The 24,425-nt window shown below is 38.7% G+C and overlaps 1 pseudogene; it reads left to right on the top strand.

Annotated features, from left to right (window-relative positions):
* The window catches only part of LOC104032107 (bifunctional heparan sulfate N-deacetylase/N-sulfotransferase 4-like), a 72,781-nt pseudogene that overhangs the window by 33,451 nt on the left and 14,905 nt on the right, over positions 1 to 24,425 (top strand).

Raw genomic sequence — 24,425 nt, 5'->3', positions numbered from 1 at the left:
TTAATTATTGCATGAAAAAATATGGCAGCTTGTAAACTACATATACACAAAACATCCAAGCTTGCTATTCAGGCTTATGAAGTGGAATCCTCCAGTCACAAGGACTGAATGTTACACTGTATTGCATATGCAGAACATCATCCCAGATGTAGACTCTGGTTTCAAATGAGCTATGTAGTCTCGTTTAGAAATTTACTGTCTTCGGAAAGCCAGAAGTGCAGCACTCTCCTGGAGGAGGCAGAGGGGAAGGGGACTCAGGAGGGTTCCTTGTTTGATACAGCTCACTGACTTCCACATCAAACTTGCTTGGCTCACAAGTAGAAATATGGTTTTCTTTCTTTGTTTTCTTTCTTTCTTTTTTTTTTTTTTTTTTCTCCTTTTGGCAGCCTGCTCAGCACATTCACCCCAGGCTCTTGACAGTCAACCTGGGTTCTTTCCATTCCATGTCTCATTGCTGGTGATAGAGGCTCTGCAGGCTTTATTATGCCTCCAACACATCTCTGTGTGGTTGTCTTCAGATGATGCCATCAGTGATACCTGTGCTACCCTATTAATCTTCAGTGGTGTGGTTAAAGTGTTGTGAAAGGCATAATGAGAAGACGGTTCTAGTTTCTTTGTGTACAGAAGAGCAAGCTGAGTCCTCAGAGCGTTTCCCCCTGACAGCGTGGGCTGCCTAACTTAACATACGAAGTGGGAAATGAGTGAACCGATTTCAGCTTGTGAAATCAGATCTTGGGAGAAAACAGTGCAAACATTTACTTCAAAACTAAGAAATGTTAAGTAGAAATCTATAACCTGATGCTGTCACTACACAGAAATCAATGCCAGGATTAATTACCTGATAAGTCCTGAGACCATTAGTTAATTTCTATGTGTAAAGCATTTGGTGTTTTATTTATTTCTTTATGACAATCCAGGTTGCTGTGTGAGCATTTTCCATAGCTGCCTGAGATTAAGAGCAACTCTGAGGCTGCTCTTGAGTTACGCTTGGGTCAGTTCATCCTGTCCAGCCTAAAGTTCAGTGCAACGTAAAGAGGTTCAGAGGCTCTTTCCTGTCTACTCCAACGAGATCCTCTTCAGAGCAGGAAGCCTGATGAGGTAGGTTATGTATTGGGCTGGCCTTTTCTCAGACAACAGAACGCAGGTTTTGAGATTGGCTGAGAACTAACTTCTCTGAGGATGGGAAACAAAAAGGCTATTTGTTTCAAGTCAAGCTTCAAGGGAATGAAGATAAAAAGAATCAAAGGGCAATAAATGCTGAAGAGACTTCTCTGAAAATGACAGTACCGTGCCAGTTCTTGAATGCCTGTCTGCAGTTAAATAAAGCAACAAACAAACTGCTCCATAATGTCTTCTGCTTTGTGCATGCCTTGAGTCTTTCCAAATTAATTCTTCACTGACCCACTCGGGCTTCAGTAGCTCAAACAAGATGACTCTATGTGAGAGCAGAACACAGAACTGGCTGAGAGCTGACAGTTTGGTGTCTTTGGGGCTGTGTTCAGCTCCAATGTCATGAGCTCTGGCAACAGCATAGCAACCTTGGTGAGAAAGCTACTAGAGCGCAAGCTGTTTTCCTAACCTGACAAGTAAAGTGTTTGCTAGATGCAGATGAAAAGAGGAGGATACGAAGCTTGCATAGTCTGCTCATGGCTTTTCTCCATTCAGAAATGCAAAGATTATTGAATAGTATAACGGAGAAACTGAAAAATTGCCTAGGGAACATATTACCCTTCCCCCCCCCCCCCATTAAATAGTGGGGGAAAACTAGCAGGGCTGGAAGAAGGAATGGAGAAAAGAAAGAAGATGGGAGTCCCCTTGCAGGCTTTTGTCACACAAACTTCCTAAATTTGTCCTTGCTTCTGGAAGAGACAAATGGGTTGTAAACACTGGAGGCTCAGTGCTCACACAGACCCAAGAGCTAATTTATACTCACAGCTTTTGCTTTGCTGAGTATACCTCCAAGGGAGATGCTCCAGGCAATAGCTACTCTGAAGTGAATTGTTTCCTCTGGTTTTCCTACACGGAAATGTAGCCACAGGGAAAGGTAGCCCTTCCAGCCAGTTGTGCCCCAAACACTTCCAAAACTTCCAAGAATCTCTTTGTATGGAGCTGCTGCTGAACAGCATCTGCTCCTCAGAAGGTGTTGTGACCGCTGCATTAATCCCTCCTGTTGTAAAGGCAACAGCTAAATGAATGCTTCCTTGAGATACGTACATCAGACTAAGATCAAAAAAGGCCTTTGAAATGGGGGTGGTAAACCACAGGTTTGTCTTCAATATATTGCAGATTGCTTTCTGCAGGGTGCTACCCCTCCTGTTGTGACTGATTTTTCTAGGATAGGGAAAATTCTTTATGCCTCTTTTGCTTCTGCCTCTTTTTGCATCCCTGTAGAGTTGGCTATGGCAACCTGTCCCTAGGTTTTCAGTCCAGGTCAGATTTGTTATCAATAATTTGCTGAAGATTTCACAATGTGTCATGCAAGAGGCAAAATCAGTTTCCGTATCTGCTTGTGTTTCAGATTTGCGTGTTTTCCAATTTTTGAATAGGTCTTCATTTTTTGCCCTGTTGCCTTATTTTCAGTGAATAACTCCACATATATTTGCATTGAATCACAGCTGATTCACTGCAAATGCATCTATTCTTTTAAATATTTGACAGTGTAACATTTCATAAGCCCATTATCTCGGTAATTTAGAAATTTCCAAACTATGAATAATTCTTCAACCTTGAGACACTTGCAGAAATAGCTTGGGACTTTCAAAATTATTCTGAATTTCTTGTAAAAATCCGTGGTGTTTTTAATGTACTCATCCAGAATAGAGGAAGGCAAATTAAACTTTGACAGTTTTTCCTCTTATTTTAGACAATATAGTCGTGTGTGTATGTGTGTATTTTGTATCTACCTTCCTCTCTAGCTTTCTCCATCTCTTTATCTATGAATACTGTTATCCTTATCTAAGTTCAGGTTATTTAAAAAAGCAAGAGGAATAGAATTATTATATATGTTCTTTGGAAATAAGTTACCATGTATTTTGCCCTGATACCATCATAATACTTCTGATCCGTTGAAAATAATGATTATGTATTTATAACATTCTATTGATCATGATCATTTTTTAAAGCAAAGAATATGTGTTTTTCAATAGTATTTGCTAGTGTTTCTATTTTTACTCTTATTTTTAAAGCAGAATTTCAGCAACTGTCCCTATTATTGCTAGGCTGGTCCTGGTCCTGACAAAATGTGTGTGCTATGAAACAATTCAGTAGGACCATGATCAGTAGGGCGAGGTGAAAGATAAAAGTAAATTTTCTGTGTGGAATCTGGTTTTTTTTTTTTTTTGCCCCCCTTCTTTTCAAGAGCCAACCCAGCTAACCTTCTCATCACTTTCTGCTGTTTTCTTGATGTGATCCAGCTGAGTATTGTTGAAAGGACTGAAAATTTGGCTAGAAGCAGAAGCTAGCAGGAACCCAACACAATCCACAACCTTCCAGGTGCTTATGTCTATTTAAGACATACATAGATATTAACTGTCATGTCTATATTCTACTGGTGTTTCTTATATAAATGGGGAATGTGCAGGGAGGACAGGGAATGTTTGGTGTCAGTCCTTATATGTCAGCTATTGTTTATTTTTCATGTTTCTACAAATATGTTTGTCATGTACATAGTATATGTAATCATTTATAGTAGAATTAAGAAATATATAAATGCTATTTTAAAATAACATTTCCCCACACACACTGGTAAATTAGATGTTGTCACATGTTGAAGTGAATTTTCATTTACAGGTTCATAGTTTTCATAGACATCTTTCTGAAAACACAATTCAGAAATATCAGTAGAAATGAGACAAATTGAATTTTCTATGACTGAATGTATCTTGAAATATAATAATGTATCTTGAAATACAATATAGCAAAGCTTAAAGCATTAACCCTACTCCCAAAGCACACCTTCAGAGTGGAAAGTAAGTGAAATAAGTGTGACTAACTCAGGTTACTTAAGTAACCTAGTCAGTTCTGGCTGCCTGATCAAACATGCTAGTCCACGAAAAAAATAGTCACTTTTTTATGGTTTAAAAGCAAAGTGGAAACTTGTTAAGAGCAGTTGCAGAAGTCTGAACTTGAGTAGTCTTGAATGATAGACTCAAAGAAATGATAAATGCTTTGGAAGCTAGAGTTACTCATTAGTTGGAAGAATGGAAGATGGAAGTATGCCATAAGTATCAGGGGGAACTGAGTGGAGGAAAGAATTTTAAAACCTACTTCAGGCATATTTAAAAACAAGTGCTAAAGGTTTAATTTATAGAAGATCAAATCTAAAAATTGCATAAAGCTTGACTGTGACAAAGAATTTATTATAAAAAGATTTTCATGAAAACCCATCTTCACCAGTGTTGTATCAATTTCTTCTTTATTTTGAGGATCAGGATATCATTAGCTGATTTAACATAGATTCAGTTCCCAAGACTCAACCCTTTCAATGAAACCACAAATCCAGAATTGTACGGAAGTCCAATTCAGCTAATAGTGTCTATTAAAACCGTTGAACAAAAGGTAAGAAAAATGTCTGGCATTGTGGAAAATACCTAGCGTCTGCCTGAATAAATGTTTCTCTCTTTGTGCTTTATTTAATCATTTGCTGTGATGGTTTTGGTTTTGCCTTTTAGTATGACAGACAGAGGTATTTCAGAACGAGACTCTGTCGTTGTGTTTCTGATGGGAAAATTAGCACTTTTTTTTCCCCTGCAGATTATCATGTGCTGTTAGTGGCAAAGCATTATCTATCCTGTCAGCTAGCTTACTGTGGACTGCTTTCTCTGATCAGTGGAAGCTGGTTGGAGGCTTTTCAAAAGCACTGATGGGTTAGAAGGTGAGGTTTGATATAAGACCACAAGTCACTAAGAGACAAACCATTGTATATGTAATTAGGTTGATCAGTATTTCCAGGCCTAGCATAGGTTAACTCATTTGTTAAGTGAATGTTCTAGAGTACTCTATCCAACAATGTCTAGATGTATGTATGACCCCACAAAGCACAGAGCAGGAGTTATAAAACTAGTTTAAGGCTCCTGAGTAAATGGATATTAACCTGACAAATTAATATTTTTCTCCCAATCATAGATATAAGCCCAGTTCTAATTATTTTTTTTATTTTTAATAAGATTCTGACATGATGGTATTTACTGCTGAAGACTTCATTATAATATATGGCCATTCATGCATGCATATAAAATTTGAATTAGTAGAAGCCATAGAGATGAGTCAGCATTGTAGATTTATGTCTGTTTTAATGTAGTGAGAAGGATCCTCTGAGAAGACAGAAAAAAAAAAAAAGATTTATTCCCATCATTTAAGAAGTGAAGCCCCTCTCAGCAGCACCTGAATACCTTTAAGGATATACGGGAGGACTTCTCATAAATTATCTGGTGCATTTAAAATAAAGGTTATTCAGAGTAATTATGTAGGACAGTCCAATATAGTAGGGTGGGAAATTACTTGAGTCTATTAATTTCATTTGTGTCCTGTCAGAGAAGAATCAATTAGAGGTATACATCAGGGGATTGCACTCTCTCCAGGAAAGGCAGAGCATGTATAAGATCCCCTCGTATGTGTGTGTAAGTTCCCCCAGATCGCTGTTTGGCTGGGGGACTCCACAGGAACTGAGCTAACCCCAGCAGCTATCACGGCACCAGCCCCACGGTAATCAGTAGGGCTTATGTGACTGCATTAAGATACTACATGAGTTCCTTACAGCCTTCAGTGCCTTTACATGCACAACAAGTCAGAGGCAGGGAAACGTTAAGAACCCCTTTATAAAGGAGACGCTGAGACACAGAGAGACTAATAGGCAGTGTGACTTGTATGGACTTTTAAGGTAGGATTCGTGTGATCTTCTGCTGTATAAACTGGTAGATTCTGTACAAAGCACTGTTTTATCTTACTCAGAAACGAAGGGGGATAGAAAGGCCCTTTATTTTATTATTCCATAGCTGCATCGTGTAATACTCGCATGGTCTGAGGAGTCCGAGGTTTCTGTCCTTTCCCAGTGCAAGTTTCCAAACCTTGGATCTTGTTCACAGCTAACGTCCATGCCAGAAGGGCGCCCTAGCTGTATTACTACAGATCAGCTTGGACTGTAAAAAAACCCTACTTCACCCTTTGCATCTGTGCCATTCAAATAGATCATTAAAGATTTCCTGAGCCAGAGGAAGTATAACTTGCACAGTACACTGCATGGGACAGAAGAGATACGGGGTCAGTTCCTTCCCCAAGGACAATTAAGATATGTTCCTTAGATGAAGCATGAAGTGAATAAAATATATAGACAGCTGAACCCAGAGCATGCTTTGCCTTGTGAATGCTAGACTCAAAAGCAGCCATATAAAAGGGGAGCACCATGACTTTATTCCCTAGATTCATGACATCTTTTTCAAAAAGAAGATGGTGGATGTGCTTGTGTTTGTCTGGAGGCCCAGCCCGGAGCTGTTCTTAATGTGTATTCTGGACACAAAAACCAGGTGGAGAAATGCCTTTCTTTTTGAAGGCTGAGGAGCATTTGCACAGATGCAAAAGCAGAAATGTAGGAGTCTGTGGAGTTATAAGTAGCTGAGTTTAGACATTTTAAGGACTGTAATTTTGATTCTGGGTATCTAAATGTCAGCTACAGATCAGTTTATGTACGTAAAACTTATTGTGGATTTCATCCTAAATGGACTAGTAGTAAATATCACACAAGAAGTCTGTGAAAAAACAGGGGTTACACTTACTAGGAGATCTACACTTTTTGTTAAGGGAACAAGCAAAATGTGTCACTCCCTTCTACATCTTTCTTACCACTCCAAACAGGTCTATCTACAAATTCTTTTAGAAGAATCTTCTCTGTAACTGCATCTCTGAAAATCTAAGTAAATAAGAAACTGTTCATGGATCTTCAGGTCATGTAATAACAAAACCAAAAAGGAAAACAGAGCCAAAAAATGTCTTTTGTGTGTTGCATGCCATGGGTTGTGCCATCAGGAAATGTGGGAGGATTTGATAGTGCATTGCCTATTAGCACAGTGTTGCAAGAGGCAGAGGGAACGGAGCTTTGTGAAGCTTCTTTCATACAACCACTTGGGAATTCTTCCTGGAATGACCTCAAAGAGGTGCCAGATTTTGGTTTAGAGCTAGTTGGAGTGGCTCAACAGACACATGTTCCCATTGCATTTACCATCACTTAATGCAGGAAAAAGTCATGCAACATTTTAGAAACAAGAATCAGATCACACTGTGAGACTTCATAGGAGGAGGAGGTGATAATCATTTTAAAACTGGTTCAGTTTACCTGTACTCACACTCATATACCCACATACTCTCAGGCACCAAGATCTGTGTGCCCCAGCGATCTCTTCTGCATTCAGGCACCAAGATGCACATATGCAGGCAGCCTGGCCAAGATTCTTTGCAGTGTGGCAGAGGATGGGGACACTGGCTCGTACTGAAGTCCTCAGCATGTCTCCTGGACTGCTTTTCAGGTTGCTGGTTGGCTCTTCTGGAGCCAGAGAAGAGCTGACAGCAGTCAGTGCCTCCACTCTGTACCACTTCTGTGAATCTTTAGGATTTACTCATTGTGCTTTTTCTCTGCATCTCTGTGTTGGGAGAAGCTGCATATAGACATGCTGGAATTTTGGTAACCTGCTACTGTAGGAGTCATCAATATATGCTCAAGCCCTTCTTTTGCCCTGCCTGTTAATGTTTCCACACTCAGACATTCGTATTCATTCTCCACTCATATCAGATCCAACATTTCTATTACAGCTGAATATTTGTGGACAGTCAAGGGGGTCTAGTGCTTCTGTTTGCTTCATTGCCCACAGTTGTTTATCACCCTGTATGTACCCAGAGTGGGGTTTTGGGTTGTTTTTTTTTTTTCCCCCCCAGCTCAAGTTGGGTTGAAATGCCAAATCTTGGAAGTGTTTGTAAGCTAAGAATTGAGAAAGTTTTTGGTGTTACATCACCTGTGAAATTTAATTTTGATGCTGACCTTTCTGAAAACACTATTTGAAAAATACTATTAGTAATTTACATCTTTAAGCAAAAAGTAATCTCAAGCCAAAATTTGGAACCTGTCATTTAGAAAATATCGACATGGGATGTTGTGACAACCGTGAAACTTCTTTTTCGTTTAAATGAAAAAAACCATCAAAATCAGCCCTTTCTTTCTGAACGGCTTTTTGGTGTCAGCAAATCGGCAACAGTACAAGCTCAAGCAAAAGGTGCCCAGGAAGCTGTGAAAGTGATGTCCGCTGCCTTTTGCAGTACCTAGTCCTGAATTCTGTGGCATCCTGAAACGGAGCCTCTGTGTTTGCAGAAGGGAGGAGTACAGAAGACTGGCACGCTTCCAGATTCTTCACTTCTCTGAAGTGCAGTGGAACAGGTTAAAGTCTGTAGACAAGGTGGATTTCCTACCTTTGTTTAAACAGTGAGTACTTACTAATCTTCTCCTACAGTTCAGATATATGGAAATTTTCAATGTTATGGTTTTGATCTTACTGAGGATAGGTTCTTGCCACAGATATGTGGGGTTTCCTTTGTATTGCACTACATTGTGTCCTATACAAGCTGCATGTGTGTTAGAACAGTTGCTGCTTTCTTTTTTTTTCATGCAGGATTGTGTGTGGTAGGTATGTGGTCATACTTGCCATGCTATGTCAGCAGGAATCTCTTTCTCTCTAATGTGTGAACTTCTTAACATAGGTAAATGGGTAAATCAAGAACCTTGCAATCCTACTACATAGATCATTCAATCTGTAATTTTTACAAGGATGGATGGAGCAGCTTAGCTGTGTCACTGAAGCAGTTTTTGACAGCCAGCTCTAAATAAATAATCAGTTTTGGTTAAATTTGGATCTGTCTACCTAGAAGACTGAGAGCAGGATTGGGTTCTTTTTTTTTCCTTTTCCAAGCTAACCAAACATCTTTCCACCTGAATTAGTGCAGTGCTCAGCCTGACCGACTGAGATAGAAGATATGGTAGGTTTGGCTTGTCATCGTGATGCTATGGTTCTACTTAATCTAAGTAGTGATAGGATAAACCCGTATCTATATATCTGCAAAATGCCATGTTAGACAACATGCATGATAGCTGTAGTTGTATTGTTTATCTAGTTGTTGTTGCCTTGCCATTCACCATATGTAAATGAGATTGGTTTAGCTTTCAGGATTACTTTATTAAGTAAATTCTTTTTTTAAGTATATTTTTCCCAATTTCCAAATAAATTGTGGTGGGAGGGAACCAAAATGTTCTTCTTGAAAGAAGAATGTGAAAGGATGCTGCTTTTCCCTTTATTTTATTTTCTGCCTACTATCCCTTGCCTTCGAAATTAGAAAAAGAGAAACCATCTAACATGTCACCAAAATAATACAGTAAACAAGCATTCTGTATGTCCAGGGAGAGCTTGAAATGTATTACTAAACTAACTCAAACATCAGTGATTTCCTCACCAAAAAATGTGGGTAATTTCACTGCATAGTATGATCTGGATGAAGCCAAACAAGATACCACATACATTTGTGGGTAACAGACCCATGTCTCCAGTTCAGGACTGAACAGATACTGTCGACAATCAGTTTCACAGTTACGACATACAAACAAAACCTCCATAGTTGAAATTTTTCACTGAATTGACTGACTGAAGGCCTTGAGAGTGGTATCTGGAATCTGTAGTTGACCCCATGCAAACCACACACTTAAACTGATTTTTGCCTTTCAAAATTACCACTATCAAAACTGACTGACTGTGTCATTGCCTCGTTCCCTTTTCAAATAGGTGATAAATTTTTTTCCTTCCCATTTGCTTTTCAAATAGATGATAAATTATATACGTAATGATCTTAAAAATGAAGCAAACCCAAAATTCAAACAGGTTTTCTTGGCAATGGCTTTAAGTGAACCTAAACTCTCCTAACTGGAAAAGCCATTTGTGTTTTCTTTTGTTCAGAACATATGGCATGGCATCTTCAGAGGACTGCAAATCAGACTTGTGAGGTCTTGCTGTCTATGACCACCCAGATGTAGTTGCCACTTACTGTTTCACATTGTATATGCTATCATTGACAAGTATCTCTGAAACGCTGCAGCATAACATTAATTATAGCTGTATGTTCAGTGAAGTACAAAGAAATGCCCCTCTCCTAAGCAGTTTTTCCCAAGAAAGTCCAAAGAAATCCTGATTACAGATGGCTGTATAAAACCCCTAGCCAGAACTAGCGTCAAGACTTGACAGTGCTTCAGCTCATAACGTTGTTGCAGTTCCATTTACTTTATTAGAGCCATATCAGTTTACATCAAATGTGGAACTTATATAATCATATTCTTACTATATTTCTTTCTTTCTTTCTCTATTTCTTGTTTATTTCTTGCAGTATATTTTATGTGTTCAAATAAGTTAGTAGAAGGATAACAGACAAGCTAAAAAATAATGCTGTTCTCTGGCCTGCCATTGAAAAATCCCGTTAACACTGTAACTGATTTAATAATACATATTTTTCATCTTAATTCCATTTTCCATGAGATTGTAATTGAAAAGTAACTTTCCTGAGTGAGGAAATAGGCTTGAGATAGTGATACGATAAGAAAGAGTATTCAGATACCCAATGGAAAATCTCTTCTGTTCTACTTCCGAAGCTAAAGAGAGAAACTCAGTAGAAAGTAATTGTCTGTCTTACTCTAAAGAGTGTATATCATTTGCAGAAATGAGTTCCCTTCTCTTCCCTAACCCATGAAGTTCTTCTGCTTGTTTATCTACAGGAACATTTCACATTTTACATGTCCCACCAAGAAAATCAAAACATTTCACACCACACCGAGGGGTAGGGATTTTTTGGGGAGGGGCAGTCTGCAGCATTCAGCCCCCCCAACCTCTGACAAACAGAAATAGTTTGTCCCAAGTTCTTGAAAGATAATGAAGAAATACACTACTTATCCTAGATCTTCAAACAAGAAGTTGCTTGATTGGAGTGGGCGTTTGATCAGCTTCTTAAAGCTTTAGAGAAAGGACCTCCACTTTATGAGAGCTGGTTAGTGTCCTGTCTGGGTTGTTAACTTAGGACCATGTGTTCACCAGGTGATAACGCTGCAACTGCATAGGAGGCATTTAAAATATTGGTAGCACAAAAGATTGCTCCTTGATAGAACCATTTTGTTCTATCCAGAGCAATAAGGAAGCTTCTTTGCTAGGCTGCAGGCAACAATACAGTGTTTGGATAGCAAAATAAGCCTGCCAGAGAATCAAATACTTTGTTTTGCATTCCTGAGCATGGTTAATTTTGTGTTGACTCATAGCTGACTAAAATGGTCTCCCACACCAAAACTTAATGTAGTTGGGAGTCAAAATAACAGTTACTTCAGATAAGCATCTCTTGTCAAGACTGAGTTTGGGGGTTCAGAGGCAACAACAGAAAACCATGCGGCTTGTTAGATGCTGAGGCAAGTCATATTGAAATCTTCAAAGGCAAATAAGCAATTGGCAGTTGGCACTTTATAATCTTTTGTCTCAGAGATTTTCTCATAGTTACGTCGCTTTGCTAGTGGTTAGTTGGATAACCAACACCATTTTTACTGTGACATCTGTGTGAATGTTTGAATTGACTTGGGACAGTTTAGCATGTTCCGCTTAATTTTGCAAGGTAATATTTTTAGTTAGGTTTTTCTATTGTCTGGTAAACAATTTCCAATTCTTCAGCCTCTTCTTGTGAAATAATATGTTGTCTTTGTTGTACGCTAGCTTGTATCTTGTTTAAGCTTAATGAAGCCTGCAAAAGTCCTTCTTCTAGTTTTCTAATCTAGTATTGTTCCCGTAAGACTCTATATAGTCCTGCTGTAGATGCAGTTACTGGACAGGGATTTAGATGAGTTCTTGTCAAAATATAAAATGAGTGATGAAATCCATGATTTTTGACTCTGTTTTGTTCTTCAGTTTGCTCAGTGGCAGCTACAGTGCCAATAAATAGATGGTGACATAGCAGACAGCTGGTATCACCACACCTTAAAGCTGCATTTTAATTTTCCTTACAAGTCTGTCTCCCATTTTAGCCGCAGAATTTTATCTTCATTACAAAGAAAAAAAATTAAGTGCATTTTTAAAGTTTCGTTTACACTTTCTTGAGGATAACACAATCAAAGAAAAAGTGTTTAGGAATTATTGAAGCATCTGATTAATTGCAGGCCTTTTTCTCACTTACTTGCACATTAATCTTGAGTTGCTACTTCACTCTTTCTGGTGACTGAAAGCTCTCCATTATTCAGGGGACATTTCCGGCTGTCTGTGTTGGTAGCAGCAAATGACACTCGTAGGTCTCTGCTAAGAAGCTGCCTAAATCTGAAAGCAAACAGTGCAGCAGCACCGTGACAGAGCCAGAACATCCTTTGGGGCTGTCTAATCCATCACTTGACTGTGAGAGGAATACAGTATTTTCCCAAATTCGTTTCCAGCAAAATGAATTTGTGTGTAAAATCAGTGGGAGAAATTTTTTTGGAACTCGCAACACTGGTAGAACTCGACTTTACAGTTACTGCTGATTTACCCTGTTGTAAATAGGGTGGGAGTATGACTTAGTGTCTTGATATAGCAGAGCCTAACATTATCTGTATTATCTGCAGCCAGAGATTAAATGGTGACCATCTAAAAGAAATTCCCTCCCTCTTCCTCCTTCACCAGTGATCTAATTTATATTAAACTAAATGTGGTTTTTTTTCTAGCTACCCATAGCTGCTAAGGGCTCTCCTCTCTCTTCCTGGCATTTGTAACATTTGTCCTGCACGAAGTCAGAGACAAAATACTACTTTTTTTAGTCGAGCCTGGAGGAGGCAATGGCATTGCCCTGGTGGGAGTTGCTGGGGAAGGGCCAGAAGGCTGCAGTGCAGCTGGGGGCTTCCATTTTGGATAATGTTGCAAGGTGGCCCTGCTTGGGCATCTGCTGATTATGAGGACAATGGAACAGAGTAAGTTTAAAATAATGAACCGTGGACTCTCTGGTCAGGTTTCCTAGACATTTTTGAAGACTGGTCTCTTGACTTCATTCTGTATGGTAAGTGTCGCTGTTTCTGCTTACTGTTCGTTCAGTGGACATAAGCAAGAAATAGAAGTTTCTAAGATAGTCCTCAGAATGGGATGTGGAGACATCGAGCTTTTACTTTCTCATCTACTTGAGGAGAAAACAGAAAAGCAGTTGATGTACCCAGAACTGAAGCTGTTGTCCTGCTATTAGTGGAGAGACAGCATTCACCGCTGGAGCAGGACGTTAATTGCAGTCCCAGAACGAGTTGATTTCAGTACAACATGGAGATTGCAGTGGGCAAAGTTGCTGTTCCATGTCTTATTGATAAAGGAAGGGGAAAACATGCACTAATTATTTATGAAAAAAATTTAGAATATGTAAATACAGGTGCACAGCACAGACACATTTTGGACAGGTACTGCTTGGATTGCAGTGTTGGTATGATTGGTTTTCTTAAGGCTAATGAGAACAATTTGCTCAATGTCCAGTTAAAAGGATTTCCACTGCATCTGTAAAACAGCTCAGGTCTTAAGGATTTTTGTGTTAACCACCATTCTCCTTTACTTCATATAACCAAAGCTTCTGAAATTGCAGTGAGACCACTGGCTGGTAAAGACTGGACGATATTGCAATTCAGTCATTCCATACGTGAATAAATCCTGTTCGCTTGAAAAAAATCATTGAGTCAGCTCCCAGAAGGAACTCCTCAAAGTATTTTTGTATGCTGCAGTTTGTTTGCAGCAGTTAAAACTTCTGGCTTCACAAGCTAATCTTTGTAGATGCCATCTCCTTTCTGTCACAGAAAAGGCTCACCTGGGTCTTGGGTAGGTATGTTCCAATTGCTACAGGTGGCGTCTGTGTTGGGACAGAGGGAACAAGAATGAATGCCGGGGATGTGCTGGTAAGAGGGCAATTGTGTGAACGTGTAATTTTAATTACCAGGGTTTGCTAGGGTGATTAGTTTTTACTGCATTCATTATGGAGCCCAGCAACAACGCACACTGTTGTGTTTATGAACTCCTGATTATAAATGCTGCAATTGTGTACTGAGATAAAAGGAAAAGATCAAGTCCTCAAATGAAGATATGTGTGTCTATGCTAGTTAAAGCCCGACCTGCATTCACCCAGCTAAATCTAAACTTAAAAGCAGTGTATTTCTTTGATTATTTTGTTCCATATATACCAGTAAATTATTGAAAAATGTGGTGTTAAATATAGTTCTTTATCCTTGTTATCATCAGCATAAATTCATTCTTTAGACCTGCTTCCAATGAAATCAACTGAAATTTTGTTTCTGATTTCACTGAGACCAGGATTGAAATAATCCATATTGATGTGGGAAATGGAGGTAGCCAAATCTTTGAACGTAATTGAACATGTGTAATGAAACATAATACCATTATTCATCTTAATAGGCATGATAAAAAAAATAGTTTTCATACAGATTACAAGTAATACAAATGAATTAAAGTAATTTAATTGCAAAATATTTTAAAAGGCATGATGATAACTTAAAAATAACTGCTATGCCAAATTTTAATAGGATAATGACAGCTTCATTAGCTTTAAAAATGTGCATAATTTACAGGAATGTTGTATTAGCATTGAGGTGACATTTTCTATTTTATTCAGATTAACATTGTGTAAATAGGCCATTTGAAATGCTTGCATTGTATATTAAAATTAACTATTCAGGAATTAATTCTTCAACTTCTCATGAGAGTTACCCTTATTCACACACGAAGTCCCACTGACTAATGGCATTTCTCAGGCATAATCAGATGACAATGGGACAAGTATAAGAATTACTCATGTGAAAAATACCAACTCCATCGTTCTTTGTTAAAATACTTGCTGATAATCATTCTTTTCATGCAACTAGCTATTTCTGTGTTCAGTGCTGTACAGCAGATGGAGGGAAATTCTTTTGTGATCCCTGTGGATGATCAGTTTCTTCCCTGACACATGACAGGAATTAAACAAAATGCTGTAGAGACAGCATGAAAGTGTGGTGGTGGTAGGGGAAGAACAGAGTTTTTTTTTACCTAGATAAATCAACATAATCCTTTTAAGAGCACGCATCAGGTACGTTTGTGGGTCCAGACTAGTAAAAGGCTGCCTTCTACCTTGTAGCCGCCTTGGTTTTTTTAAGGTATATGCTCTTGGGAAAGTGGATAATTTTAAGGAAAATATCAGGGTAACTATTGAGACTTTGCTCTTTCAGTGCCTTGCAACACCACAGATGGGCACATCGTCTCACGTACAGCCTTGCCCATTAAGGTAGAGTTTCATTTTTGGGGTTCTTTGGAGACATCCGTTGATATTTTTCTTGGGGGTACAGGACCGTTTACAATAATTTATGAGATCTCAACAGCTTAGATAATATGTGCAAGGTTCTACACTTAGATTGGGGCATTCCCCAATATCATAACAGAATGGGCGATGAGGGCAGCCCTGCGGAGAAGGACTCGGAGATACTGGTGGATGAAAAACTGGGCATGAGACGGCAATATGCCCTTGCAGTCCAGAAAGCCAGTTGTATCCTGAGCTGCATAAGAAGCAGCATGGCCAGCAGGCCGAGGGAGGCGATTCTCCCCATCTGCTCCTCTCTCGTGACACTCCACCTGGAGTACTGCATCCAGTTCTGGGGTCCCCAGTACAGGAAAGACATGGACATGTCAGAGCGGGTCTGGAGGAGGGTCACAGCGATGATCAGAGGTCTTGAATGCCTCTCCTATGAAGAAAGGTGAAGAGATTTGGGGTTATTTAGCCTGGAGAAGAGAAGGCCCTTGGGTAGACCTTATTGTGGCTTTTCAACGTACAAAGGGGGCCTACAAATAAGAACGATGAAGAAGACTTTTTACCAGGGCCTTTCGTGACAGCATAAGGGGCAATGTTTTTAAACTAGAAGATGATAGATTTAATTTGGATATAAATAAGAAATTTTTTATGATGAGAGTGGTGTGACACTGGAACAGTTTGCCCAGAGAAGTTGTGGATGCCCCATCATTGGAAGTGTTCAAGGTCAGGTTGGATGGGGCTTTGAACAACCTAATATAGCGAAAGATGTCCCTGCCTATGGCAGGGGTGCTAGACTAGATGATCTTTGAAGATCCCTTCCGACCTAAACCATTCTGTGATTCTATATATTACCTTCTAATGTGCTACTTGTGTCATTGTTTTCTATGACCCATTAAAAGATACATATATTTGAAAGAAAATTCTCTTGAGCATTTAAAAATCATCATCCAGTAGTATATTGAAAAGGATTCTTTGGGATTTACAAGAAGCACCCGTTAAAATATGTCAGCTACTCATCCTGTAATTTATAAACAGATAATACTCATCAACAAGAGAGATGGAAATGTTTCCAAAAGCAATCTTCTTGCCTTTGTAATATATCAGATTTGTGCAATATGGTACATAATTCAAAATAATATTTGAAGAGTAAAGCCATAGATCCTCTTAAAGGACTTTCTTCTCCGTAAATCTGGATTGAAGACTACTATCTCCTATCCTGCTATACTGATATCCAGAATACATTAAAATACATTTTAAAACTTTTTTTAAGAGCAGCTTGCTGACTAATCCTACTTGCTTAGTCTTCGTAGTTGATCATAAAAAAATTGTTTTGCTTTTATTACTTGCTTTTTGTCAAAAAGACTTATTTCTTAGTACTCACCAGCCTTTCTTTTTGTTTGCAACAAGCTTTAAAAAAAAAAGGTAAGTATTGGAGGCTGTTATGACCTCTGACTGCTAGATCCAGAAGCTCATATCAAGATATTTAAAAAGTAGTATTCAGAAATTAAAATGTTCTAGCATAATTGTGTAGCCTTCCTTGTGAATTCAGCTGCTTAAATAGCAGGATCTTTCATTCACCATAAAAAAAAAAAAATCAACATTTGGGTTGAGTTATCTATTGAAGGGCAGTAACAATTTTAATTAATTGGAAGTTTATTTATATTCACAGTCTTGATGTGAAGTGTTTGAAAGAAGCCAGCACTTTCTCAGCAGCTGGAGTCAGAAGACTTTCAGAGAATTCCTAAGGAGTTAATGCATTCTTTTAAAACACAGTTTTGACAATTATCCCTTCAAGCAGGAAAAGAGGGCTGGTTGCAATAAAATGAAAATGGCATTGTAGGTCTATGTGAAGAAATATCAAAGTCATAACATAGAGCCTTGTAAGCAGGCCAAAACTTTTTATTAATACATGATTTTTTTTTAAATGGGATGGAATATCTCTGACGAGAGATGCAATCACTTTTGTCACCTAAATTAATTTGCCCCTGTGTCTTGTAAATCATTTCATGCCACAAATAATTGATCAGAGACTGAAGCAGTAATGAACAATTCAGGCTGTGATTTAAAGGGAATTAATTCTTAATTAAGTTGGCTTACTTTGGATTTTCATCTTTAGGGAGAATAGGCTGCTAAGCATTCACAATACCATCACTTAGTTTAATATTAGGAAGAGCCTTCATAAGAGATTAAGGAACTCTTCACATTAAGGAGATCAGAATGAAGTACCTGAATTTAAGACTAAGACCCAGAACTCGTATCGGTATATAGGGGTCTGGTGTCATCTAAGTGAGTTTCAGATTATCCCAAGAAGTGAGGCAAAATGGCAAGTTCAGAATCCTGTGTTTGCAAAGGAGGCAGGCACTTAATCCAGAATTCTTTGCATGATGATCTTCCTTCTGGAGTATTTCTCTGATACGGCTTCTATCAAGAATTTTCAGTAAGAATAATGCAGTCCTTTATACAGTCCCTTCCTTGTCATCTAATTGTAGTATCTTATGGGTGCTTATGTATAAGAGTACTGAATCTTATTTCTGAATATTTCTAGAACTGTATATATTGTTGCAAAAGTTCTGCTTCCTTGCATCTTGTGGTCCTTGTGTGTTAATTGTTGTTTATACTGGCCTTCTCCTGTGTTACTTGTTTGCAAATGGATATGTGTTTTCACATTGGTTTGGAAACTACACTAGTCTAGCCAGTTAGTATGAGAGGAAACTTCATTATTTATTTCTAGGGACTGAATCATTAATAACAGTCAGTCTGTATAAATGAAGTAGGTGCTGAAAAAATATTTGGGTAGTAAACATACATTCAAAAAACTATTTGAATCATGCAAGTCAAAATACTTTGTCTGAGTTACTTACCTGGTGACAGACCAGTATGAAGAAGCTATGTTAAGGCTTTTCAGAGACCTAAATGTTGAGATGGCTTCCAAATAGGTTCTTCAAAAATGTGTAGGTGTTTAACTTCCACTGTTTGGAAGTCTGGCTCTTAATTTCTCATTGGTACAGAAAATGAGTTTTGCTTGCTTTTTATTAAAAGCAAATAAACTTTGCTTTTTAATAATAAATGATTTTTTTAATAATATTTTTTTAAGAATAAAAAATAAGTTGAGATGATTGTAAGCTAAAAGCAATGTTTTCAATTTTAAAAATGTGGGGTTTTTTCCCTGAAAAGCAATTTAAAAATTTTGGGTTCACCAGTGCTTACTCTTCGTAAATGAAAAGGATATCATAGTAAATCATCAAGGAGCGCTGTGGTTTTGAATGCTGAACTGTAGACTGTTCTCTTGTGATTCTGAAGAGATGGGACAAATTTGTTAGTGATTTTAAAAGTGCCATAGGCACTGATTAGAAACAGCTTAAAATGGGGTAGAAAGAGAAAGGGAGATGTTGTATGTTATGGCAACACTTGTCATTGGATTCCTGTATCCATGCCGTTGATTCATTTGAAGTCCTTTGCAGGATTCTTTTAAATGTTTTGGGATAGAACTATGAGATGTAAGATACATTGCATAGAAAATGGCATTAAACAAGTAGATGGGAAACGCAAATGTGGGAATGTCGGTGGAAAGACGAGATATGAGTACCTTGCAATACGCATCTTGGTGACAACTCATGTACTTTGGCATGAGAATGCGTTTGCTAGGAAATAACAGTAAGGAAGACAAAATTGATTGCATGGTTAAGGTTGTCGAAGGCATCCTTGGTAATAGTAATGTTTCAAATTCATTCAAAGTAGGAAATACAAGAAGGTAAATTGCTGGAGAGCAGCAGCTCAGTTTCAGTGGAAATAATTTACAGTGTAATTAGTTTCAAAGGATAATAAATCTGACATGAATCTCCTCTTTTGTAAGGCCTAACTTGTGGGGTTTGTGTGTATTCTTACAGTATATTGTATCATCTTTCCTACTACATAAGCCGTGACTTGGAAGCTACCAGAAACCCCAGCGAAAGTATATACAGATAACTGGTTTGGCAGGTGTTTGCAAAGGTAGCGAACAACGTTTATTTGGGATATGCAGATGTTCCGCATTTGGGACATTGGTGTTTTGCTCACATTGAGTGTCGTGGTTCAGCCCCACCAGCAACTCAGCACCACGCAGCCGCTCGCTCGCTCCCCCTGCCCCGGTGGGATGGGGGAGAGAATTGGAGGAGTAAGAGTGAGAAACACTCCTGGGCTGAGATAAGAACAGTTTAATAATTGAAATAAAGTAAAATGGTAATGATAATAATAACAATATAATAATAATAATATACAAAGCAAGTGATGCACGATGCAATTGCTCACCACCTGCTGACTGATACCCAGACAGTTCCCGAGCAGCGATCGCTGCTCCCCGGCCAACCCCCCCAGTTTCTATACTGCCCATGATGTCACATGGTATGGAATGGCCCTTTGGGCAGTTTGGATCAACTATTCTGGCTGTGCCCCCTCCCAGCTTCTTGTGCCCCTGGCAGAGCATGGGAAGCTGAAAAGTCCTTGCCTGGCATAAGCAGTGCTGAGCAACAACTAAAACATCAGTGTGTGTTATCAGCATTCTTCTCATGCTAAATCCAAAACACAGCACTATGCCTGCTCCTAGGAAAAAAATTAACTCTAGCCCAGCCGAAACCAGAACATTGAGCCAGTGTGATTTTTCTGTAACACTAAAATTTTAATTAGGTTTAAGCAGAAGTGTGCCAGTGCATCTTTATTTAAGTGGTGTGAGGGTTTACTGATCCTGAAGACTTATTGCTCTGATGCATAATAATTAATAGTTAGAAGTAGTGATGGGTTGAAGTTAAAAGAGTGGGTAATGATCTTGCTAATTTCTGGTTACTGATGGATCTTTTGGTGACTGCTGAACCTAAGAAGGCTGTGTAACTGAAGTAGAACAGCACGTCTTCAATAAATAAAAAAATTCAGGCTCTGAAGGAGTTGTTATACCTCTCTGTTCCTAGCAAGAACTAGAAAATGGTGAGGTGAATCCAAGAGACACCTTGGTTCATCTATCTGAATGGCATTTCCAGCCGATTTATATGTTTCAGACTTCCTTATCTTGCCAGAGGTGACAAGAAACATTAAGTCATGCAGCATGTGCTGAGAGCCTGTGCATTTGGTGCATTTTGGATCAGACTGCTCACTGAACATCCACCCATAGCATAATTCCAAAGAGGTTTTTTTTTCCTTTGCATTTATTTTAGATTTGGAGATGATAATATTTTATTGGTATATTCTCTTACGAGGTCTCTTTCAAAAACTGAGTCTCTGTTTCTGCCACTAGACCATTGTAAAATCATTTGCCATTGTACGTGTGTTGATAAAATTATTGGGATGCTGTTCCTTCTCCAGTATATTTCAAAATTACTCACTGCTTCTACCTAACAACTTGATGTATTTGAGTATGTTACTTGATTAATTGCTTAAAGTGTTTGCAGAAGTCAGGAAATGAAGCATCGTGGTCAGTGCTTGTGATTTTATTGCAGTGGTTGTGAAGTCATGTAATTAGATGAATTTCTGCTATTATTATTTTAGCCCTTGCAGCTATGGAAAAAAGGCAGGAAATGTGATTCAGAAGACTGACAGGAATAGAAGGCATCAGGAAGACTTAAAATACGCACACACCTCATGATTTTAAGACAGTCTTCCCATTTCTTAGGGTCTAGCTTGTAATTTGTCAGTCTGAGGGTAGGCAGTGTTGCTGAAGATACAAAACCAAGTCTGACACAGGAGGTGGTTTGATTCTTCATGTGCATTAGGGTTAGTGTTACCAAATATATTTATCTAATGGAGTGCTAGTGTATTAAATGATTTAGTAAAGGTAATGGTTGTAAAATTTTTGGAAAACAAACTCCACTCGTGGCTATTTTTTAAAGATTAGTTGGTCACGAGGCAGAAAAAAGAAAAGGAGAAAGTTAAGGGGGGGGGGGGGGAAGAAAAGAAAAGTAAAGACGACCCGTGCCCTTGAAAATAAGAAAGTGAGCTGTTATCTTTTGGTGTTACTCTTCTTGCAATAAGTGCATGTTGTCCTCTTGACTGACAAAGTTTCTGTGTTTCCCTTGGAGTGTATCTGTTCATTAGTGTCTCCAGACAGAGATAGTTTAGCTTTTAATTAAAATACAATTTTCAGGTTTTTTTAGTGCGTTAATGAGACAGCAAAAATGAATTCATTGAAAGAGGAACAGATATCTAGGCCTTACAGCAGTGAAAGTTAGAGCCTCATTAGTAGCTAATTATGCAGAACATAGTATATAAATAGAGCTGTTATGGCATTAAAAAAAGCCTCAGTGCATTACCTAATGACATAAAATGTTTACAGTCTGTTCTGAGTATGGTATAATGTCTTACTGAATTAATTAATGGCATATTTAACAGTGACACAGCTGGAATCACAATTGCTTTGCAGGTACAAGTTGAGGGCAAGGGAATGTGTAAAAGTCTTTGAGGAACAGATTATTTGTCTGCCAGTAAATACAAGAGTATCAGAAGATACAGGAGGAACACATTTTATGCATGAGGTAGGATAATGTCTCTTTCTGACAAGGACAGAGTACACTGGACTTTATTTTCAGGTTTTCCAAAAGTGAGCAGTGAGATGCCAAAAGTCCAAACTGACGCTTCCAAAAAGGGCTGGTTCCCTGAGAGAATGAAGGCCCATCGTCTGATAACTAAGAAGGTGGAAAGTATTTTGGAAATCTTGCTTTTTGATACACAAATGGCAAGCAAGGCCACTAATACACACAAGGTGAAAAAGGAAGTTTTTGTTTGACTATAAGGGCCCACATAATCAGACAGACATACTCAAAATAATACTTTAATAACAAGTTAAGTAATGTTTTCAATAAACTAAAGCATAAACATGATTTTTTGCTTTGCCTAACAAGAACTGCGTATGTAGCTTAACAACTAATTACTATTATTAATAATAATAAACAGCACTGTTCTTCCATAAGGTGATACTTCATACTAAAAGTAAAGCTCTAAATGGCAATAACTAACCATAGCTGCTTAGATGCAGTACGGTGAAAATCAGTCTCGGTACCACAGCAGTAGCGGTAGAGGAGTGTCGAACGGAGAATACTACATTTGGGGAAACATACTGGCTATGGAGCCTGTCTAACACATCAGAGAGAATTTGGATAGAAGTAGAAAAAATATTGTGAAAAGCTGGAGAGGGTGAGAAGGCAGATGAGGAGATGTTTATGCAAATAAGAAAGGCCTGTAAAATGATCTGCGCATTAGTCATGATGATTCCAATTACTGTTGTATTGACTAGCAACCACAGCCACAGAATCAATTAGATGTTTAAAAATACAAAAAGCTATTTCCTTGCTCAGTTTGTTGAGCAGTCAACAAGTTTAGAGTTTGTTCTGGGAAATTATTTTGGTATGATGACCAAGTTAGAGACTGATTAATGTTTAGCTGGGGGTAGGTGAATTGAAATGATTTTGCTATGAATTCAATGCTTTATTTTTCAGCCATGATGCTTAGTGAAGTAACATAGAATGATGGAAAACATCATTCTTCTGTGCTTCTGCATTAGCACCGTTGCATGTGTTAATGACATTGTCAGTTCTAGTGGGAGGAGGAGTTAATGACCTGCAAGTTTGTGTTATGGCAGGTAGGAAAAGAAGCTACTTACTAATTGTGGTGGGGTTTTTTTAGTTCATAAGTGAAAATAATTGTGTATTCATGAAGAGGTCTGGGTAGGCCGGAGCTGAAGGCCTTAGAAATCTGTTACACATCTAATGGGTACAGTTAAATAAATGTCAATGCCAGCATTGCTGAAAACCCACCAATTTGCCTGATTCCTAACTGTCAAAGACATTTGTGTGTGTGTGCACGTCTGTTGACCATTTTCACTGATCACTGAGTCCACATTTTTTTTATTACTGTGGTCAGAGTGAATGCAAGTTCCAGTTGTGATGATGCTGTCTCTAAATAATGAATAGAGTTAGTACAAATTTGCTGAAGAATCTTGACTTTTATAATCAATCATATATGACACACAAGGATGGTCAATTATATATGACATTATGTGCCCATAGAAACCAGGACACTTCCGTAACAGGTTTTCTGCATTGGGAACACTGAAGGATGCGCTTTGCAAAATACTTTGATACTTTGCCAAAGGACTTGCTTCTTGCTATATGGCTATGCCAGAGAAGTTTTTTGGCTGGCTGTGCTCACGCTGTTGCCTCCAGTAAGATAGCACAGTCTGTCTTTGTAGGTAAACTCCTTTTCATGTACTGTGGAGAAAGGGAATGGCTGTAGCATGGTGAACAGGTCATGCACTAGAAGTCTGTAATTGTAGTCCAACTTGAAGTCACTTGTTCGTGTAGCCACAATCATAGTCTGTTTAGGATGTGCTTTAGGAGTGTGGCAGTGAAATATCATGTATTAGCTTGCCAGAAGTGATCTGGTTGCCTTTAGGTTAATGTCTGGATGCACCATCTTTGGCTGGGCAAAACAGTAAATAGCAGTTGATTCAGATTCCTTGTAAAATCCTCAGATTTGCTGTGTTAAAAAATTGAAATCTCTATGTCTGTTCTTCAATAGAAAACTGTAAGCCTTGTCGCCAGCTCAGCTCAGAGTCACCAGCATACAGCAATCCACAGTTTGGCAGGTAACTCTGAAATTCGGTAGTTTATTAGTATTTTCAGCTAAGCGTTTTCAAATACTTGGTGTGAAGGGGTGCTGCATTATCATGCAGATGCCTGCCTGTCTCTGCTTAGCACAGGAGGAAAGCAGCAAGGGCAGTGCCAAAGACGCTTTCCTGTCTGCTTTGCCTGTCTCAGAAGGGTGAGTGTGCGCTGGTCTGCAGGTCATCCATCCTGAATCCAGCTTTTTGTTTAACAGCTGCCATCATCTTCAGGCCAGTCTGTAAGTCTCTTTGGCAGATGCTGTGCACCAGGCAGGCAGACCCTGCACAATTTGCTGTTCATGGTGTCGGTGTCTCAGCTGCTTAGGCTTCAATCCACAGCTGTCTCCCATCTTCTGCATCTTCTGTCTCCTGTCTCTACAACGTGCTGCATTCTTATCCATCTTCTGCTATTCCGACCTGGCCAAAATGCAACATTTGAGTTTTGCAAGGTGCTTCTGTT

Source organism: Pelecanus crispus, chromosome 4, assembly GCF_030463565.1.
Source record: "Pelecanus crispus isolate bPelCri1 chromosome 4, bPelCri1.pri, whole genome shotgun sequence".
NCBI classification, from domain to species: domain Eukaryota; kingdom Metazoa; phylum Chordata; class Aves; order Pelecaniformes; family Pelecanidae; genus Pelecanus; species Pelecanus crispus.
This window is presented reverse-complemented; position numbering and strand designations above follow the sequence as displayed.